At 38.9% G+C, this 22,368-nt stretch overlaps 1 protein-coding gene across 4 annotated transcripts in view; it reads left to right on the top strand.

The window, feature by feature from the left end:
• LRRC4C (leucine rich repeat containing 4C) overlaps nt 1–22,368 on the top strand; it is a 154,641-nt gene that overhangs the window by 31,531 nt on the left and 100,742 nt on the right. Inside the window, exon 2 of one of the 4 annotated variants that reach the window (XR_005837094.1) lies at nt 15,175–15,554. The exons of the other annotated variants lie outside the window; for them this stretch is intronic. The gene's annotated coding sequence lies outside the window, so the exon portion shown is untranslated. Of the gene's footprint in view, nt 1–15,174; nt 15,555–22,368 lie in introns of those variants that run through there. 4 annotated transcript variants of the gene reach the window in all.

Below are 22,368 nucleotides of genomic sequence, written 5' to 3'. Positions count from 1 at the left end.
GTAGTGTTTGATACTCGTCCCTGTCATCTCTCAGGAAAGCTCTTTGTGCAAGTATTCGTTTTATTTCTGTAGTTCTTTTACCTATGGAGAACAGGACACCTTTGTGTGATGGGTATATGTTTGGAGTAAAGACTGCGATGCAGTCTGCTTCCCTAAATTCTGGCTCTGTCACTGGACTGGTAAGCTGTAAGACCTTGGGCAAGTCACTGTACTGTCTGCATTTGGGGTACCTCATTTGCAAAATCAGGGCAACGATAGGATGAAATAGAGTCATTATGATGATTAAAGAAGCTCATGGATGTAACAGTGCCTGGCACTTGGTAAGCAACTTGGAAGGATGCAGGACTTTTCACTCTTCCTACTCAGACCAGATTTAGGTTAGAGTCAAATGTACTTGGAGGCTTAATAAAAGATAAGTTTAAACATTCATGGCAGAAGGAAAAAGGTGCTGAGGTTTTTGTTATTTCCCCTATGTGTTTGGTAACTTAACTGGTCATGAAATATGATTGCACATTTTCTCTATAAGTAGCTTTGTGCTAGAGCCTGCAAGTGATATAACGAAAATATAGGAGTCGTTTGTAGGGATCTTGAATTCTAGTTGGTGAATAAAGGCTACACACATGAAATTAATTAGATACGTTAGTGCCATGTACATATATACATTGTTGCAACTGGGTAGTTCGAATCATTATCACTCCCCAAATGCGTATGAGAAAATTGAGAAATAAGCATTAGTTGGAAGAATTGGGGAGTTTAGACAGAAATTGCTTTTGAGGTGGATTTTCATTTTCAAAACTCCCAGTTATGAGTGAAGCCAGTTCGTACATGTGTTTGAGCATTTAGATTGGGTCCAAATCCAAGCTTGAGGACCAGGAAGTGGGGTGCATCACTCTAAAAGATCCCCCTCACTATAATTGCAGGTGGAGATTAAAGATTCACGTAGGAACGGTGAAGCATGAGACAAATGAATCACAATGCTCAATTTTGCTATTTTTAGGAGACAGGCACCTTACTGTAATATTCAACTATACAGAACAACTCACTTGATAATTCCAGAATCCTTGAAGGGCTCATGGTATTACAGAATCATATCCTCTGTTGATGTTCTACCACGGCCTGATATAGGCTTGAATAATAGTTGTCTCTACTGGCTTTTAAAAAGTAAGGGAATTTATTTTCACATAGCACGGGACATACAGAGGAAGACAGCTTCTGGTTTATCTCAGTGGGTCAACAGCAGCGTGGAGGACAAACATCTTTCTGTCATTTTGCTCTGCTTTTGTCTGCTTGTCACCTTTGTCTTCAGTCACACGCACCCAAGAGATTGCAGCAGTCGTTGGCATCACATCCGGATATGAGTGAGCCCAGGACACTGTCTTCCTTGAGTCTTTTAAGAGTAAGGAAAAATCCCAAAAATCTCCACTAAGCCTACCTTTCTTTATCATATGCCCAAACCAGTCACCAGCAAAGGAAATGAAACAACCATGATTGTGTCAGATGAGTCAAGACCTACTCTTTGAGGTTGCCTTGAGAGCTGCATGGAGGAGAGTTTCCTTAGGAAACTAGCAAGAATGGCGATATGAATACATGTGTTTTGGCATCAACAGTATCTATTACATTTGGCATATATAGTAGAATACTTTTACGTTCTTATTTTTATGAAAGAAATAAAGGAGGAAAAGAAGGAAGGATGGAAGAAAGGAAGGAAGGAAAACACCACAAGATGTGTTTCGTTTTGTCTTTATTATGCAGCCAATAGCATTCTTCTGGTTTGTTTCTGTCAATTCCAGGTAGAGAACAATAAACATATCATTGAGCCAAACATTAGGATCATATTGTCAGAAACTGATTAGAATTGGGTGCCCACTGCTTTTTTTCTTGGCAAGGGGTCAATTCATTGCAGTAATGTATTAAATAGTCCTTCAGAAATGAAGAGCCAAAAAACAATGTCCTTTGGAACTAACACTCTTAAACAGTATCCAAATTAATGGAAAGTGCCTGCACTAATGAAATAAAACATCAGGGCTTTGGCAGGAGGTGATTGGCAGAAACACCCAATGGCTTGATATATCTGTCTCCCGAAGACATAAATGAATTCCTCCTTGTAAAGAGAATGAGTAACTGTGGCTGAGGCTGAAGCCCTGGTCTAAAGAAAATGACTTCCTGCTTGCTGCCCGAGTACCTAGGAGCACATTTCTCAGCCTGATATCTTTGTGTCTACTAAATTAAGATCCTGGCTGTAAAGATAAGAAATATTCTCCATCTGCAGTCGTGACTACTTCACCATTTCGTGTTTAGTAAGAGAAGCTATGATGAAGGGCTATTGTATCTTCCTGTGGTTGTGTAATTGATGGCTTGACTTGTAAGTTTCTTTTTTTGCTTATTCATTCACTGATTCATTCATGCATACATTCACGTAATTACTTAAGAGTGTCTGCTCTTTTCCAGGCATAGCTTTGTGCTGAGCATGTCAAGGTTTGCAGAGGCCAGGGTCCTATATTTGGATCATGTGTAGGGCAGTGAAGGAAGTCAAGGGAACTATGCCATGTGCTCTACCATGATGTTCTCTACCTAATTCCTTCCAAACACTTCTCACAACCCTGTAGAACTGTTATCATTAACTCCAGTTCCAGGGAATAGAAAATGGAGGCTTAGACATTAAGTAATTTGTTCAGTGTGACACTAATTATTGGTGGTGATCTTAGCTTTGAACTCACAATTATGTTACTCAAAAGCTGGGATTGTTCGCCCCCCCCACCATGAATCAGATTGTTTTCTACCCTAATTACAAATTTACCCTGCTCTCTAGATACCCAGATAGCTTTACTAACAATCCTCTATTGTTATTTCTAAGAGTTGGCTCTCCAGAAGTGTGAGTGGATCCAAGCCAATCCATCATAACTAAAACAATCATGCATCTCAGAGCTGAAGTCAACCAGTGGTAGTACTTGAAACTTAGATATTCAAGAATATTAGAATTATGCCTAAGGAATGAATAAATGGACTCTGAGGGAGAACTTTTAAGCTTTTCTAGAAGTAAAATATATGAGAGTCTGCTTGAGATTCTCTGATTCTCTCCCTCTACCCCTCCCTGCTGTGCACGAGCACTCTCTCAAATAAATAAATCTTTAAAAAAATGGGGCGCCTGAGTGGCTCAATTGGTTAAGTGTCTGCCTTCAGCTCAGGTCATGATCTCAGGGTCCTGGGATGAAGCCCCACATCAGACTCCCTGCTCAGCAGGTAGCCTATTTCTCCCTCTCCCATTCCCCCTGCTTGTTTGCATGTACTCTCTCTCTCTCTCTGTGTCAAATAAATAAAATCTTAAAAAAAAAAAAAAAAAAAAAGAAATGAGTAGCAGATTGCTCAAACCTTCCTGTCAAGCCTTTCCATTCTGCTTACTCCCAATTCATGGCATTACTCTGCTTCATTCAGACCTTCAGTGTCTTTGTGCTCTTCTCTAACATCTATCAAAGTCAGCTTTCAAATCCTCATTTTAACTAAAGTGTGAACAACTAACATCATTGTACAGGTCTGATAGGACCAATCCTATAGTCCTTTCAGTAAGAGTTAGGATAACTTTTGATCTTTATGAAGATTTGTTCTTGAGAATTTGGGGCTTTGTTTCGGGGCTTTGTTTGGTAGTGTGGGGCTTTGCCAGTTTGGGGACTGGCAGCAGTGACACCATACTTGGTAGCACGACCATGTCCCAACTGTCACACAGGGAAGATCAGAAACGATTGGGCCCTGGAATTAAGCTAGCTCACTAGGTAGCTGTTTTCTCTATCTACCTTAGAGATTAGGTAAGGAGAGATGAATTCATTTCACAGTGTGATATTCTGCTTTGAAGGTTAGCACGAGGGGGAAAGTGCATGCTTTATTGCTGTAGCAAATTATATAGTGGGAGTAACATCATTATAATGGAAAAAGTTCCTCAAAACAATACTGCCATGTGTTAATCACTTTATAGGTATTAACTCACTTAATTCTAAAAACAACACCGTTGAATAGCTCAATGTTTTCCCATTTTAAAGTTGAGAAATCTGAGACAGAGGATGGTTAAAGGACTCACACAAGGTCCCTCAGCTGAATTTGAACCTGAGGCAGTGGGTAGCTATTGGACTTTAGTGCATCTTCAGGGTTAGGTTTTAATAATCCACAAATCAGTTTATTTTCATCACCTCCCTTACCAAGAACAAACCATGTTCACCCTAATGCTTTGAAGAGCAGAAGAACAGGGCAACAAAAGAAGTCATTTACTTTGCTCATCTAATTTGATCATCATGAGTGTTGGGGGGATAGTTACTCTTATTCTCATTTTATAGATAACATAACTGAGACGTACAGAGACTTACATGTTACTTATAACGTATCTTAGGTCCCTCAGCTGGAAATACCAAAGAAGCAAAACAAGATGTGTCTGATTCTACACCAGCTCTGCATACCAGCCTACCTTGTTGGTTGATGTTTAGTCAAAAACACCAAGTATGCAAGCAAACAAAGAGTTAGGAGATTGTTTTGGGTAGTGTTCTCGAATACCTCTGGTTTCCAATAATGCCATTATAAAACCAAACATATTCCAGAGAGTAAAATCTTTTACAGCTCCTATTGAATTTCCTAGTCCAGAAGTGGCCTTAGGTATTCGAACATAAAAGTATAGATTGAGAATCTAGGAGAATGATAAATTTGGAATTCAGTACCAATACTTTTGCAACCACAATAAAAATATTTAGGCATTGCTACTGTCTGCATAAATGCCAAATAACATTTTATTCATTTGAGGATTAGGTGAAATCTCTCCTGATACAAAATTATTTTCTCTCCTGTCACAGACATTCCTAAAATTTCACCCAGACATCATTAAAGTGTTTGTGCAAACACTTCATTTAGTAGCAAAGAGGCAGTTAAAGTCTGGGAGGATGAGTCTACAGTCTTCTATTTGTCAAAAAGAAAGTATTGATGTTTTTTGCAGTGATATGTCTATATGAAAGTGCTTTGACAAAATGTTATTTATGAGTAAACAAAAAAACATGCCATATATTTTAATATATGAATTACATAAAGATTTTGATTGCTTTACTTTCATTCCTCATATATTCTCTCCTGCAACAATATAGAAGTTTTCCATTTTGTGTATTAAAGGTCATAGGGGCAAGTAAAATTGATCCCAAGCCCACATTTATAAGGTGGGCCATTTTATCTTTGCCATCCTGTGGGTTTCAAACCATCTCTGCTCCGCACAGAAACCCTGAATGAAAGCAAAATGTAGTAAATATTTTCAGAAAGGGCTTTTTATTTTTTGTCTCCTCTTGGAAAGCTAAATCAATACTTGACCTTTTCACACCCCTATCAGAATAAAATGGACTCTTTCTGCACTGACTTGGAATTCTAAAGTGTGTGGTAAGATCCATTTGTCTTGAAAGCCATCTGTTCCTTGGGGTACTCTGTGAGTGTGTGTGTGTGTGTGTGTGTGTGTGTGTGTGTGTGCGTGTGTGTTGTACAAAATTGCTTGGTCGCTGGATGTGAATAATAATTTTATGGGTTGCATGATGCTTTCACTGTAACATTTCATTTGAGTCTTCTGATTCTGTGAAATACATAGGATGGATCGATGAATGGATGGATGGATAAACAGATGATAGATTCCTGATAGGTTGATAGATGATAGATAGATGATAGATAGATAGATAGATAGATAGATAGATAGATAGATAGATACAGACAGATGAAGATACAGAATCTAGTAGATTGACTATAAGTATCAATGATTCACTAAAGCTCAGTGAAGCTATGTTCATGTCTAGTTAAAAGACCGGACCATGGGGTGCCTGGGTGGCTCAGATGGTTAAGTGTCTTCCTTTGGCTCAGGTCATGATCTCCAGGTTCTGGGATGGAGCCCCATATTGGGCTCCCAGCTCAGAGGGGAGTCTGCTTCTCCCTCTCCCTCTCTCTTCCCCTGCTTGTGCTCTCTCTCTCTCTCAAGTGAATAAATAAAATCTTAAAAAAAAAAAAAAAGGACCAAATGCCAAACAAACCTTCTAACACTAAACTTGAAAGGGGGCCTTCCAAGATGCATCCCAAAAATAGGGGCCCAGGTGAGCATGCGACCTCTGTTGTGTCACAGCACAAAAATGCTGCAGCAAGAATAGCGGAAAATGACATTTGTCAAAGCATTCTAAAGAGCAAAGTCTGTGTAACACAAGATGTAAGCTCTTTTAAATTAAAGTAACTTGGTGGCATCCAGGTTCTTTAAACTGAAACCAGATAAAAGGAGACCTATTGGTGTAAAATGAGGAGGTGAGAGTGCTTTTTCTTTGTTTCTTAGCTCAGGCATAGAAGCCCCTCCACCCCAGAATCAAACTCTTCTACCAATGGCACATTCTTTTGCATTGCAGTAATGTTTACTTCCCTTTCTGCATGCCCTTGGGGCTTGGGGCTGAGGCCAGTCCAGGGGGTGAGGAAGTGAGGACGTGGGAAATATCTTAGCTGGTAGGTTTGACTATGAATGTGGCTGCTCTTTGGAGGAGGCTTGGTTGCAAGAGGAACTGTTGTGTACCCTGTGGTGCCTGCTGTTTGCACCTGAGAAGAATCAGGGGGTGAATGTCGTTACACTTAAACTGAGTAGTTACATGACATCACACAATTTCCAATTGACTTGGTATTGAATCACTTCCTCTTTATAGGAGCAAGAATAATCACTGTCTCAGGGTCTGGTAACAAAAAGTAGAAACAATGTATCTAAAACCAAAGAGAGGCAACCAATAAAACGAGGCTACTGAAATTATGGTCTTGTACGATTTCTAGGAGATCGTGCATATGAGTGCCCAGCGACCTCCTTTCTGACTGCTCAGGAGGGGCTGGTCTTGTTTTTGCCTTTCTTTCTTGCAAAAATCACCAACTTGCCAGATGTGTGCACTGCTGTTGCTTATAGTTTACCAGTGAGAGTAACAGATACTCATTGATTTGATACTACAAGAAAAGATAAATCTATCTCACTTTTGGAACTTTAATTAAAAATGCATCTCAGAAAATAAAGGAAGACGTGCAGGGCCGGTTCACTTCTGAGGTGAGAGGAAGTCTTTCATCACAAACCGATATTAAGATCACAGTGGTTCTGCTTTTCAGGCCAAATAAATGGTTAACTAGTCTACAGAAATAAGAACGTCAGATGACTTTAAATTGTTCTGCACTAAATTGGGAGGAGATGAACATCTTATCAGGAAGAAAGGCAATACCATGGTGTCTGTGCTTCTTTATTGAATCAAGTCCGTCCAATTCTGAAATTTCAAAATAAGCATCACTTTTTCATGAATGGGTCTTTGATGGGGGGAGGGGGGCAGCCATAGCAATTCACTGCGTATTTTAGTGAACAAAGCATGTTAAGGATGATGTATTTAGAGATATCAGATTACTTTTATCTCGTTTTCGGAACATGGTTTTCCAGGAAAGGTTATTATGTTCATGGGCGTATGTACACACATATGCAATATCGTTCATGTATAGAACTATATTTAACACGTAGATGCTTTCTTTTATTTCTTACACAGAGCCAGAAAAGTATTTTTTCTACTGTGACATCCAGTGGCTTTTGATCTCACTTTCCTTGAATCCAGAGTTTAATTTAGCAGTCATGTTTGTTTCGCTTTTGAACAAAGTGCGAATCTAGTGCGTTTTATAAAGCAGGATGTAGTTATTGGGAAATGAGAGTCGTTTCATTCCAGCCAACAGAGTTTAATTAACCGTTTGCTATGGGCCTCGTACTCCCCGGTGTATAGGATGGAAGAAAGTACAGTCACTGCTCCTGTGGTTCCCCCAGCAGGGCTGTTAACTGGGGGCGATACTACCCTCCCTTCAGGGGAAACTTGACAATATCTACAGACGTACTTGGTTGTCACAACTGAAGGGGAGAGGCTACAGGCCTCTCGGGGGTAGAGACCTGGAATCCTGCTAAACTGCCTGCAATTCACAGGACAACACAATTAAAAAATAATTCTATGGCCCCAAAAGTCAGTAGTGCTGAGATTGAAAAACCTGGTCTGTAGAGCGAGAAGTACGTAATGCACTGTGATAAGCACTATTTTAAGGACATGAGTAAAGTGTTGGGGAAAACTCAAGGAAAGAGAAATGGGGGTGAGGAGGTGTTAAAAAAAGCTTTGTGGAGGAGGTGACATAGGAAATCAGCCCAGAAGAGGGAAGGATGGAAAAGCAGAGAGCATTCTGGGAAGGGGTGCAAAGAGGAGGAAAGTATAGGAAATGAATCTTTCCACAAAGCTTTTACTGTACACAGTTACCATGGAGGCAGACTTCGATTCATGGTTTTATACACATCAGGTTACTAACAGAACTCTGTGTAAGAGTGTATTTATTGTTATTTTATTTTGTTTTGTTTTGGGTTTTGTGTGTGTGTGTGTGTGTGTGTATTTAAGCTTCATACATAAAGAGAAGAGACCTAAAATCATTTTCCACTGGTGGGGGGAAGCTTTCCAGGCCTCCTGGCTTCAGCTTTTCCACAGTATAGTCAGAATGTCTCTGGACTGACTGCTACTTCTTGCTATCTTGCAAACCTTTCTAGAACTGGAGCTCAGGGAAAAGGCTTTACATAGCTTAGAACCATTTCGGATTTAACATAGCCCTCATGTCTGGACAACCCAGAATATTAAGGCCTTCAATCTCTGACAGGAAAAGGGAAAAAAAAAAAAAGCGTCCAAATTGTAAGTCAGCGTTTCCTTAGTACCAATGGTACTGTGCAGTGACCCAGTGTGGACGCTGGAGTCCCAACTCAACAACTTACACATCATGTGACTTTTGATAAGTGGTAATTTTTTTTTTTTTTTGCTTCCATCATCTCCTTTTGTAAATGAGTGTAATGTTTTCTATATCATAGGACTGTTTTGAAGACTGAATACCATGCATATATAGCCCGATATGGACTAGGCACTCAATATTAGTTCTTTTCACTTCCCACATTGTGGTCTGAAAACATGGGAATTTGGTTAAAGACCAGTCCTGTGTTTTGAGAGATACTATAAGCAAGATTCTCACCCTTCTGTTTGGCAGAGAAGACATTGCAAAGGATAGCTTTATAATAGGAAAATGCTAAATGCTGTGTGCAGATAATGAGGTTGTTTGAGATTCATTCAATTAACAAAATGAAAGGAGTGTGATGCACTCAGTAGGTGCGCTGAAGATGTCTTCTGAAATGTTGATGCCGATGGCACACATGGTGATTAAAAAAAGGTCCATATTTAAATTAATAAAAAAAGAAAGAGAGAGAAGAGGAAGGAGTTATAGGATCAGTGGAGTAAGGTTGAAAGCAAGAAAGATAAGTTTAAATAAAAAAATTTTTTTCAGTCTCTTGAGTGATTAAAAGACAACCATAAACTCCACCTGGGGAAATCGTACCACTTTACCTCCTGCTGAGAAGTTGGTATTATTCTTTGCTTTTGTGTGTCAACATACTCAGTTTCCTATTAAGTCATGGCAGGAGGAGTCAACAAATTATTTTCTGTCTCCTATGTGTATAAATACTAAAAGAAATGCTATATTACATTTTATTTGTAATGCTTATATTTTAGTTTGAAATTTCATTGAATCGTGAATTTTATCATTAAAGAGTGATCTCCTTCAATAGTCTACAAAAGATGGAAATAAAAATATGAGACTTGTGCTTATAGCCTCTTATGTAAACAGTGATTTGATGTTCAAAGTAGAATTGTTAAAAAAAATCAGAAGATATGTTTGTTTCTTTTAGTTAATGTCTTTCCTCTGGTACAAATATTAGGGGTGAGGGAAATCCCTAATATTTGTTTCTGTTCATATTTCTCCCACTAATAGGAGATGAGATGACTTTCATCACAGTTAAGTTAGAAGAATGAATCTGTCATTTATGTCACCTCACGGAAACATCTAAATGAAATGCCAGTATTATCATTTTCCACATCCCTTAATCACCTTGGAGATTAAGTACTAAATCAAAAGTCCCCAGAGTTAACCAAAAACAAAGTAATATTGAGTATTTGGTGTCCAGAAATGTATGGACCAATTCTATTCATTTCTTTTTCTTTTCCCATAGCAATTGATTAAAAGGCAAAGAATTTCCTAATGTAACGATCCATGTCATGTATATGAGAATCTAACATAACTTAAGACTCCAAAAACACTTAAGTAGAATTGATGATAATAGTATGATAATCAAAATAGGTAAAATAATAACATCTATAAAAATAATGTCTATATTGAACACTAAATGCCAAGCACAGTGCTACCAGTGATATTTTGTTTAATATCAAAAACAACCCTCTAAAGATAGAGCATTATTATCCGTATTCTACAAATGAGGAAAATAATCCTTAGAATAAATTAGTAATATGACTGAACTCATGCAGCCAGAGAAGGTGACAAGACAAAATCAATTTGAGTGTTCAACAAATCTGCAGTTTTAAGTAATGAAATAGGTAGAAATGAGATGGAATGGAATAAAGTAGGATAGGATGGCAGGGGGTGGGATGGGATAGGATAGAACAGAAAAGTTAGAGTGTACCACATGTTGCAAGGTTTGATTGCTGAAACTTTGTTTTCAGTTTTGAGAGTGAGGGAGAAAAAGAGAGGGAGAGAGAGAGAGAGAAAGTGAGATGTTGCACTGTATAGTGGATTTCTTACGGGGAGATACAATACCAAAACTAAACATTTTGGAGAAGCAGCACTCGAGAATGCTTGGCTTCCCTCCAACCCCCATGTTGCCATTACACAATCCAAACAAAATCATTTTCTTATTTTGTTCCTGGCTGACTCTTGTAAAATTTAAAGATCTGAAAGAATGACTCTTTTGCAACATTTCAGCCAATTGCATTGGATTCTGGAGACATAGACTGAATAATAGATTGACACCGTAATCCAAAATGGCACAGCTAATTAGTGGCATATTTGGGAGTAGAATGTGGGTATCTTATTACTATTAGATGTTGTGCTTTGCATTCTGTTTTTTTTCTTTCTTTCTTCTCCTAGGCGTTGAGGATTAAATGAATAAAGCATCAGAAATAACAAGTTGTAGGCTGTCAACTCCTACTCATTGACTAGTATATCTGTAACACATGGGGGCCTCTCTTGCAATGAAATTACAACAGTGACTATTTATTAACTGCTTCTTTAGCAGAACATTGTGTTTAGGTATAAGCTATGCATTTATTGTCTTGAGCTTCTAGTATAGATGAGAAAAAAAGATATTCATTTATAAATAAGGTAGTGACATATGTAAATAATAGGTTAAAAAATTAAGAGGTTTTTCAAGTGAAACGTATAGACCATTACATTGTTCAGAGGACGGAGAGGGCACTTTGACTTGGGTGAAAATTAAGTCAAGGAATTGTGGAAAAGGCAGAATTGAGTCTTCTCAGAGCCTTAGGTGGTGTCAGGATATGCCAAGATTGGTGAAGATCTGGTCAATTCTGAAATTCCTGAGTTAATAGGTGAAAAATCAGGATCGCCACAAACAAAGCAGCTGAAGAATGAACTGCTCAACTGCTAAATGACTCTTTAGGGGCCTGTTGATATTATAATATAATTTTGTGCTAGTTGTTCATGAGCTATTAATTGGAAAAAGAAGTCTATTTATGTGGTTATCCCAATCAGAGCGTGTCAAGAAATCCAGGTGCAATGGAATATGCCAATGTTTCTAGTACAATATACATAGTAATAAATGCTTCAAGGTCAAATTCTACCTCTTCTTTGAAGCCCACTCAGATTCTTAAAGTCAGTCCACGCTTAACTTTTTCTCTCTAACATGCAAATTGCTACATTACACCCAGTGCGTAAATACTGTCCTGATGTTGTAAAACAAATGTCTTGTTTGTACATCTCAGCTTCTTAGATTATAAACTTTTAGCTGGTGTTGAATTTTTCTAATCACGTTCCTAGTACTTTGTACACACTACATGATGAAAACAGATTTGATGATTGGTTAACAGAGGGTGTTCTTTTGTATATAGCTTAGGAAATCACAAAATTAACTGCTCAAATTCTCTTGCTTTTTTATGGTGTTAACTACATGTTACCAATTATTACAACTGTATGCTTGGTACATCCCCATCCATTCTTTAAAAGCTTGTGACAGGTAACAACTCTTATACTTACCTCGGCGTACTACGCCAAATGTAGTGCCTGCACATTGTGGGTATTAAGTGAATAATTGCCAAATGGAAACTGAATGAATTTCAGAAATAATAAGCATGATAAATATAGGAAGCCTACCACAGAACGAGCACAAGGAAAGCTCTCAATAAACATGAAAGGAATGAATGAACGAGTCACTGATTCTAAGTTTTGCCACTGGCTAGTTGTGAAACACGATCAAATCAGTTTTTCATCAATAATATAAGGTGTTTGGATATGAAGCCTGGTTTTCTAATTACTTTTCAGACTCTGGGAAGGTACTTCAGCACTTCCATGAAAAATGAAGTATTTTCTTAGCCAATGATATGCATTTAAAGGGCCTTAGTTTATGGTGGGCCTAAGATACTGTTTTAAAGCAAAGAGCCCCACTACTAAAACGGCTTGAACAATATTGGTGTAAATTACAGCGTGGGAATTTGCCTTTTTAAAACCAGTTCGGATGCATGCAATTTAAAAGTCCATCTTGCTGCCTGCTATTCCAGAAGGCACAGTCACATGAATTTGACATTAATTTCGTAGGAACGTTGGAGACAACGTTAATAAATTTCCAAGGCATATAGCAGTTCTTTCACTACACAAAGAGAGAAATGTATGTTCATTTGTCATCCATACAGCAAGCATCAAAGAATAATAATTTTTAACAGATTGGAATAAAATATTTCATTTTTTAGTCTTTTCCTCACCCCATATTCTCTTTTTAATTGAAGAGAGAAACATGCTGAAGACATTTTATTGAGTTGCTTCTTTGGTGAACTCTTGGGTTGTTTGGGTATTTTTCCATCTCCCTGGGTAATTTACATTGGCAGGTTGGCAGGTAAAATCTAGTTGCTTCAATTGATCTATTGGAATGTAAGAATGACTATTGATTGGCACTTATTGTGCTATAAAATCAAGATTCTGAGCCTGAGAAATTCTGTGGCTTAGTAATAATCACAATAATAATGGTAGTAAATAATAGTAGTTAACAATAACTAAGAGCTTTATTTAATTTTATTTGTTGTTTCCTAAGCACCACGCTAAATCATTTACATGTACAATAATGTATTCTCTGTGACAATCCTGTGTGATAGGTTCCATTATTACAGGAGAGGCAATTGAGCACTTTTCCCAAAGTTAAGACTTAGTATGTGGTAAGTCATGATTCAGTGATCTTACGGTCTACTAGAAATGAGAACAAAAGGACACACATAGATTCCACACAAGGTAGAACAGAATGAGTTCTGTAGGAGAGACATGTACAAAATGTCATTCTCTAAGGTGATTCATCTATGTTTTGATTCATCCGTTTATTTGTACAGCTATACTCTTGATGTTCATACACTCTCGATGTACTTTTGTCCAGAATTCTAGGGTTGGTGGATTCCATTGCCAGGATCCTTCTCTAGAGAGCTGGTCACAGAGCCCTCTTGCTGGGTACTTTTAGGGATAAACACACTCCCTATGGGCAAGTGTCTCTGCTGCTCAGTTTGTGTGGATAGGAGTTGAGCCAAAGTTGGTTTCCCTCCACCTTCCAATCTTGGTTTTGCTCAGTATAGCCAATTAGTAGTTTATGATCATTCTTTTTCAACAAGCTAATCCTTGTTGGAGGCCCCGGTTTGGCCCTCCCCTCTCCGCATTTTCAGGGTTAACATTGCTGTGTTTCTGTAAGGTTCAAACTTTGTAATCATGTAATGTGTTTGGGGAGAGTGCACGGCACATAATAAGCGATATATAAGTAATAGATGAAAATAATGATACTAATAAGAACATAATTGTTATTTTTTGGATAAGGCATATAGAATTCTTATTCTCCTGGTTGACCACATTTTGTATAGAATGAGTTAGATATAGGTACCAGCTTTCCTTAAATACGCTTCCGCTAATAGGACATAGTGCTTCAGGTTCACTTGTGTATATCATTAAAATGAGCCCAGTAAATTAAACTCTGGTTTAATGATTGACTTCATTGGTAGGGATATTGGCAGTGCCCATCTTTGCATACATAACATCTGGGTTCTGACTTGTGGAGTCCTTATTTTTAAATACCCTTTTAAAAACCTAAACCATCGCCTGACTTTGTGATTGCTCATTAGGAAATAGTAATATTGAAAAGAAGAAAAAGGGATGGGTGGAAAATCACCTAAAAAAATAAAGAGAAGCCATTTCAGAGATACACCTCTACGTAAGAGTGAGGAAGGAAGGTACATACGTGTAGCTAAAGCGTGACCAGTGATAAAGCGGGTCCTCCAGCCAAAGGTTTAATCCACTTTTTAAAAATAAGCATACCAACTCTTTGTTTATTAATGGAATAAAATTGTCATAAAATGAGGGGCACCTGGGTGGCTCAGTCAGTAGAACCCATGACTCTTGATCTCAGGGTTATGAGTTCGAGCCCCACGTTGGGTGTCGAGATTCCTTCAGAATAAAATCTTTAACAAATTGCAATAAAATGAAAAGGTTTCGCTACAGACCAAAACCAGACAGCTGATTAAAAAATGCCAAAATGTGCAGCTCCTTAGAGCCTGGAGTCCCTTTGAAGATCGCTTTTGAATGACTTGTCCAGACGGGGAGTCTTCCAGGAGGAAATGCATCTTGGTATAGGGTTAGGTCAAGGGCTGGACTCCCAGGACTCCCTTGAACCTTGAGGAGAAATCTCTGAGGCAGATCCCAGACAGAGGAAGTCACTAGATCCTCAGAAGGGGAGGACTAGATATTCCATTACTCTGGATGGATTTTCAGTTTCAGCACTTCTCTGGTAAAGGACATGCCCAAAGCTGTCCTCTCCTGGATTGCCCGTTGGTGGTAGGGAGCAGCACCCCGTGCGGTTCTGAAGTCGCAACTTGAGATATGATGTCAACAAACTGGCATACCTGGAGTCCCCAGTGCCATTTAAATATCTTTTCATCGTCTTGTATGTTGCTTTTGGAGGGGGGGGCTACCCTAGGATGTGGCTCTTAGTCTTGTGGGATAATGGCATTTTCAGGCTATCTGGAATCTTATGTCATCTAGTCCAATCACCTCATTTTGCAGATCAGGAACTGAAACCGAGAGAGAGGGGAGTTGCCCAGAGTTACTCAGCTAGTCAGTGACAGACAACAGTGGAACTTGGGGTAAGTCGTGTGGCCTCTTTGGGCTTCTCTTTGTGAATTGATACATTGGAAATGAATGCTAGGTCTACATGAGCTCTCTAAAATTCCTTCATATTCTAACATTCTAGATATGTGATGTTTAATTTTAGACTTCCGACTTCCAGTGTGATTTCCATTTTGTAATAATCAAGAGGCTCTTGTAAAAAGGATGATAAATACATGCCTAAATGACAGTGTTCAAGCATTTTGATGAAGGCTAACATCTAGTTAATAATTTTGCATTATGTACAGATATTTACCTTGTATATGGCATAGATTTGGATTAAAGATTCTGAAAATGCACCTGGTTTTGAATATGGTTGATAATTTACTGTTTTACATCCTAACACTACAACAACTTCTTAATGAAACTATAGTAAATGTTTCTTTATTGCTACTGCCTTAGGTTGTTTTACTTATTGCTGGAAAGTTCAGGTCACATGAATGAATAAGCTTGCTTGGATATATAGGATAGAAATGCCCAAATTGGTTTGGGTTCATTGCAAACTCCATTGCTTGTAAGCAAGGATTGGGTTTTTTTTTTTTTTTTTCTCTCATTTCTTCAGCAGGCATTGTTTCAACAAACTGACAGCAAATCCATTATGTATGGCAGCTATAAAAGCTTTCATCAAGAGTGTGCGTGTTTAGTGTCTCTGTGTAGGATAAGCTGAGTTATGGGAGGGGCAAGGGCAAAAGGCTCAGGAGTAAGACCCACCTGTGGTTTCAAGTCCTTGGCTCCACTGACTTTGGCTGGGCGTTGTGGGGATAATAGGAGGCGCAAGGAACTTAGCCTCTTTTTTTGTCTGTTTCCCTTAAGCTCATCAGATACAAGTCTTTCCAAACTCTGTGAGCTACTTTAAATATCCATTTCCCCTCTTAAAGATATGGATTCAATTGTTTTTTTTTTTAAAGTACAGTTTGTAACATAGAGAATTCTGAGAGTAGAGAATTCATTGGTTACAGAGGAAGCATCTTTACACCATGGCCATGCAAATTCTCAGACATTTATTACCTAGATGACATTTGACAAATTATGCATAATGGTGTTTACAGAGATAACAGAGGGAAGCAATGGAATAATGTATATGAAAGAAATGTGCACAGTGGAAAGCATGATAACAATCCTTGTGGGTTTTTTTTTTAATACTGCATTTTAAAGGAAACAGAAAGGTATATAGAAAAGAGTGAGGGGTAGAGAAGGAGAGGCTCTGAGAAGCAAATATTTTACTTTTACAATGAAATCATGGCTTAGAGCAAAGAGCCGACTAGGATGCAAGTGAAATATTGCTGCTAGAATATCAGATGTCCATGCTTCTTAAAATATTATGTACATTGGAGTCACTTGGGGATATTGTTAAAATACAAACACTGATTCATTAGATCTGGGGTGAGGTCTGAGAGTCCGCATTCTTAAAAAGCTTCCAGGCAATGCTGACGCTGCTGGTCTCCAGCACACTGAGTAGCACAGTCCTATGCTATCAGATTAACAGGTGTAACCAAAAATCAACTAAGTATTTTACTAGGAAAGAAATTAAACTTTTTACATATTTTGGGGAGATTCATATATCAAGGGAATACCCTCCAACCTGGCTAATGCCCCTCCTCCTTGCCCCACAATAAAAGAGCTTTCTGTACTTTCTGGTTTTATTATTAAGTGTTGAGAAAGCATTCTGCTACTACTGGTTAGGGTTTCTGGCTGAAAGAGTGTAACAAGATAGGGGTTTACAGACAGAACGATTAGGAGTAAGTACCGTCTAGAGAACTAATACGTTGTGAAGGCAGTTGAGTAGCTTCTGGTTCCTTTACCAGGTCTTATCTAGTAGAGGTCATTGAATTGTACCATAAGAATTTTGGATATGTGATTGGTTATCTTAAATCTCCCTTTTTTTGCCTTGGCACATTGCATATTTACATTGTCTTTTATCTCTCATTTCCCTAACAAAAGTATGAACAGGGAGAAAACATGTGACATGTTTCCCATTTTTATATTTCAAATTCAATTCAACACACATTTGCAGAGTAGTGAGTTGCACAGTGGTGGACTAGGCCCTGGGAGGGGCAGAAGAATCAGGAAAATAGTCCCAGGTATTCTCAGTTTGTGTTTAGAGGATACAGACATAATAAATAACCAAATACAAGGCAGTTAGAATTTTAAAAACATACCACATCTGAAAAGAATACGATGAAATCTGAAAGGAATAGACAACAGTTCTGCTGGGGAGGGAATTAGACATTGCAAAGGAAGAAGAATTTGGAACGTGGTCATTTGCACATAGAGGACAGAAATCAGCTTGAGGCAAAATCTTTGTCATATTGTGGTTGTATAAATGGAGAGCAAAAGCAGAGACAAGAGGTCAGTGTAATTCAACTAACACAGTGCTGAAATTAAAATATCCTCCTTTCGAATTCAGGCTAAAGGCTAGAGGTTATGTGGGATTGTTGGAGGTAAGCGAGGCCAGATTGGGTAGTGTTTTAGCTGCTGCTTCTCTCAAACTTTGATTTTTTTTCCCCCTATTGGGCCTAATTCCCTAGACTCTGCAGGAGAAGAAATCACCTTTTATATAAACACCTCTCCTTGGCAATTGGAACGCAGCACTTTAGAAGATAATGAATCAGGGATGGGAGAGAGAGAAATGATTCCAAATTGCCTTAAAAATATACTCCCATAATACTCCCAATATACTCCCATAACTCATTGACTCATTAGGTGCTTCTTTACAACTCGGACACTCAGATGTGATAATGATGCTCATTTCTCGAACTTATGCGAATTTAAATTTCTTTCCAAATGAATTTTTGCCCTGATAGTTACTTTGGAGTTTTGGTTGATAATAAAGGCGGAGGCTTTCATATCTCTTTCTTAGATATGCTGGTGCATAGCCATTAAAAAAAAAAAAAAATGACTCTGCAACCCTTCCCTGAATCCTAATTGCCCTGGCTGATGCCACTGTCTGTGTAGAATGGGCTGGAATGTTATCTGGGATCGCTGTAGTCAATGCAGTCTGAGAATCCAGTGTAGATAAAGGGAGAATAACCAAAGAACGTGAACCATTATCAAATCTGAGGGCAAGTTTGGGGCCGTAGTCAGGAGGTGAAATACGTTCATAACTCAAAGGTAATCAGCAACATATCAGGAAACAGTGTGGACCAGTCCCCACTTGAGGAATTACACTGTGAGGTGTCTGTTCTTCCTGGATATTGACTTGTTGGCTGAGACCGGCTTACAGGCACAGGAAAGTTTTCGAAAATGCCATTCCCTCTTCTTTATTACCCACCCTTGCAAGACCTTGCACAGGTGAACATGAAGCTTCTGTTACTATACAAACTTCAGGATCTTTTGCATCTCAGTGAGCAAAGTGATGTACCCCCGTGTTGAATTTGTTTTAAATTTATCTGAATTAATTAAAATCTAGGAAACTATAGACAACAGTGACTTGATGAGACTCTAATTTTTTTTTTTTTTAAACTCCATTTAGCTGTGGCTGCTCACAGGTCACCGCATCCTTCGTCATTCCTTCTGTCATTGCTTATTCATCTTTAATGCCCATGCTCTCCTGCTCAGGTTCCAACTTTGGTGGTGTGGGATAACATTGTTTGATTCTTGCAGAACGCTGTCAATTCCAAATTCCCGGTAATAAGCAAACTACAAGGGCATGTATATTTCATACTGAGAGGTGTTTTGAGAATCATCTAGCGTTCATCCCCTTTGCTTTTCAGTTTAAACAAACAAAAAGACATTGAAGGAAATGTGGGGGAGGGCTAAGGAGAGGGAGGTGAGATCAAGAGAAAGGGAATGAGGAAATGAAACCAGCATTCATTACGTGCTAAGATACAGCAAACTCATTGCTAGGTTCTTTGTATATATCGTGCTCCTTAAGTCTTGCCATGACCTTGCGTTAAGGTCATCAGTGGGCCCACTTTATCAGAGGGCAAATAGAGAGTAAGAGAAATTCTAAATAGAGGTCACAGTCATGCAGGTGCTCCCAGCAGAGCTAAGGTGAGAACCTGGATCTCTCATGCTTTCTAGAAGCAAGCTGGCAATTGGTGGTAGCTACAATGAAAGTGTCACCCTTTCTTTGTCACAGAATAGCTTAAATGATGGCACGATATGCCTTTTAGATAAAAGGCAGAAACGGGGTGAGGCAAAATTACAGATCCAATCCCTTCCAACCAAATTACTCTCTTCATTCATTTTGAACCTATCATATATGGGCTCCTTTATGGTGGTAATAATCTTTTTACATGAACATGGTCTGTCTGTTCCTTAGTCAGCAATGTGCAATCATGCTGGGTAGTCCCCCGAGCTGGATAGCAGTTGATATATAGTTTGTACATGCTTAATATGCAGAAATAGATTTTTTAAATAAATCAAGATGACTTTTTTTCCCTTCATAAGCCATATCTAGACTTAGGTGTTTCTACTAATTGGTGATCTCAGCCCTGCCCGTTGATTCTTAAAGGAGCTCCACAGTAAAGCACTTAGTACATACTAGAAACTGTGTTGGGAGCTGTAGTAGTCAGAATTGTCCAAACTCTGCTGTGATAACAGATCAACTCTGAAATCTCAGTGGATAACACAACCCAAGTTTATTATTTGCGCATGCTAAGCTACTGTAGGCCTCGTTCTCTGGGGCAGCTCCTTCAAGTGATGTGTGAGGGGGTCAGTCGGCCTCTATCTTATGGCTTTGCCTTCTGAACATGTGGCTTCTCGCTTGCTATCACAGGGAGGAGAGAGCTGAAGTAACTCAGGGCCTTCCTTTGCCTTCCCCAGGAGTGACACACTTATATTCTATTTATAAACCATTTGTCAGAAGTCACCTGGCCCCACCCAACTATGAGGGTGGAGGTGGTGAGGGAGCTGGGAAGTGGGATCTTTTCTAAGTCTATGAAAGAAAGAATTCACAGATACTTGTGAGTACTGTTGATGTATCACAAGTTCTGGAAGAATAAAGGACATTCTTTTTTAAAGATTTATTTATTTATTTTAGAAAGAGCACCTGAGAACAGGGGAAGGAGCAGAGGGAGGGAGAGGATCTCAAGCAGACTCTGCTGAGCACAGAGCCCATTGGCGGGGCTGGATCCCAGGACCCTGAGATCATGACCTGAGCTGAAACCAAGAGTTGGTCACTTAACCCACTGAGCCACCCAGGTGTCCCCTGCTATTATTATCGAAGACCTATTGTTATTGAAGACCCGTCATGTACTAGGCACTGTCTAATGAAAAACAGGTCACTTAATGGCCTGAGCCACCCAGGTGTCCCACAAAGAACATTTTTAAAGTTATCGCCTTCTATGAAAGCTATGCAGACATATGAAGAAAACAATAATTCCAGGGCGCTACGGAGGGCTGTATTACAATTTCGCAGGGCCTAGCGCTGCTTAAGCTAGCAGCTGCTGTTGTCTTCAGAGCATTCCTTTCTTATCCATCTGAAATAATTGACTTAAGATGTAAAAATTCCTTGTGTTGTGTGTGTGTGTGTGTGTGTGTGTGTGTGTTCGCGCTTTCTGCTTTGTTTTCTTAAACAGGGGTCAAAATATGTTTAGAAATTAAGCCTGGGTCTTCGAACTTCTTTTCTGGAACTCTTGGCCTTGTGACAGCTGTCATTCCACAGAGTGAAGGGGATTTTCCCTGCTCACTGTGCGTCGTGAAGGCTAGAACGAAATTGTGCGCCCTCGTAGCTCTTTGTTTGTTGGGCACTTTGTTCTTTGTAGATGTCCCAGCATTTATGACTGGCATGGTTAAATATTGAGACAGTTTTCTGGCATTAACCATCCAAATAGCAAAGTGGACGCAGCTGGACAGATCTAATCCTGAAAGAAAAATAAACGTGGAAAAAAAAAAAAAAACGACCATGCAAGTAAGTTTAGGCTTGAGAGCATGAACACGGAGCTGGGTCGAAGATGACATGTTGCCCTAGATGTTTTCTTTTTGTGTTTGGTACATAGGTTTCTGTTAAAGCGCTTTTACTTAAAAACAATCAGCAAAGAACTGAAAAATTAGCGTCATGTTGATTTGTGACGAAGGGAAGAATGAAAACCTGTACCGTTTTTTTGAAAGGTCTTCTTACAGTGAAAACAATTTTCACTCATTATGGCTTATTTGTAACTGTAATACTGTAATGTGTCTTATCCATGGACTTAAGAATTTGAGATTTCATTGTCAAATATTTCAATAATTCTCGCTGTACCTTGATTTTCAACTTCTGTTGCCTTTAAGTTACATCTGTATAATGGGTTTACTTTGGCATGTGGATATGTTTTAGCCTCTAAGTAAATATTTTCAATGAATTTGGAGAGGAAGTATGATGGCCTGTGAGATTTTGAAGATAAACTAGAAAGGCAAGCTATGAAAATTACACAAATAATAGCAATGATAATAATAATATAATGATGAACATTAATTGGGCATATTCATTATGATCCAAGTGCTGCCTAAATGTTTTATAAGGACATGTTCATTTAACCTACATATTTATAAGGGGCTATTATTAACCCCAGTTTAACAAGAGGCTTAAAGAGATGTTAAATAAATTGCCCAATGTCACATGACCAGAAATTACCTGTTTGACCTCCTTAAAGTTAACCAAGGTTTGTCCCCCTACAAAGTATCTCAGTGGTTTCCAAAGGTGTGGATAAGCCACTAAACTGAAAAACAACCAAAGGAAACTTCAGCCTAAACCGTGTATTTTAACTTGCATAAAGAAAATATGTTTTAACAAAAGTGCTGTAGTCAGACTAAAGTTTGGAAATAGAGATGAAGCAGGAGGAATATCTTCAGTTTTCATCCAGAAGTATCCAAGGGAAAAATCCACTGTCCTGGGCCGTGGCTCTCAGTCAGGAGCAATTTTGCCTCCCCACCTGGGGAACAATTGGCAAAGTCTGGAGACATTTTTCTCCTCATAACTGGGAGGAAGGGTGCTACCTGAGTCTTGTGGGTAGCGGCTAGAGCTGTGCTACATACCGCCCAGTGCATCGAGCAGCCCCATGTATAATCCACACCAAAATGTCATTAGTGCCAAGGTTGGTCTTGTGTAAAAGAGACTTCTCTTATTATACAGGGAAACTTGTGTCATTAAGGGCTCAATCGTTGGAGCCA

Source organism: Ursus maritimus, unplaced genomic scaffold, assembly GCF_017311325.1.
Source record: "Ursus maritimus isolate PB19 unplaced genomic scaffold, ASM1731132v1 scaffold_23, whole genome shotgun sequence".
NCBI classification, from domain to species: Eukaryota; Metazoa; Chordata; class Mammalia; order Carnivora; family Ursidae; genus Ursus; species Ursus maritimus.
This window is presented reverse-complemented; position numbering and strand designations above follow the sequence as displayed.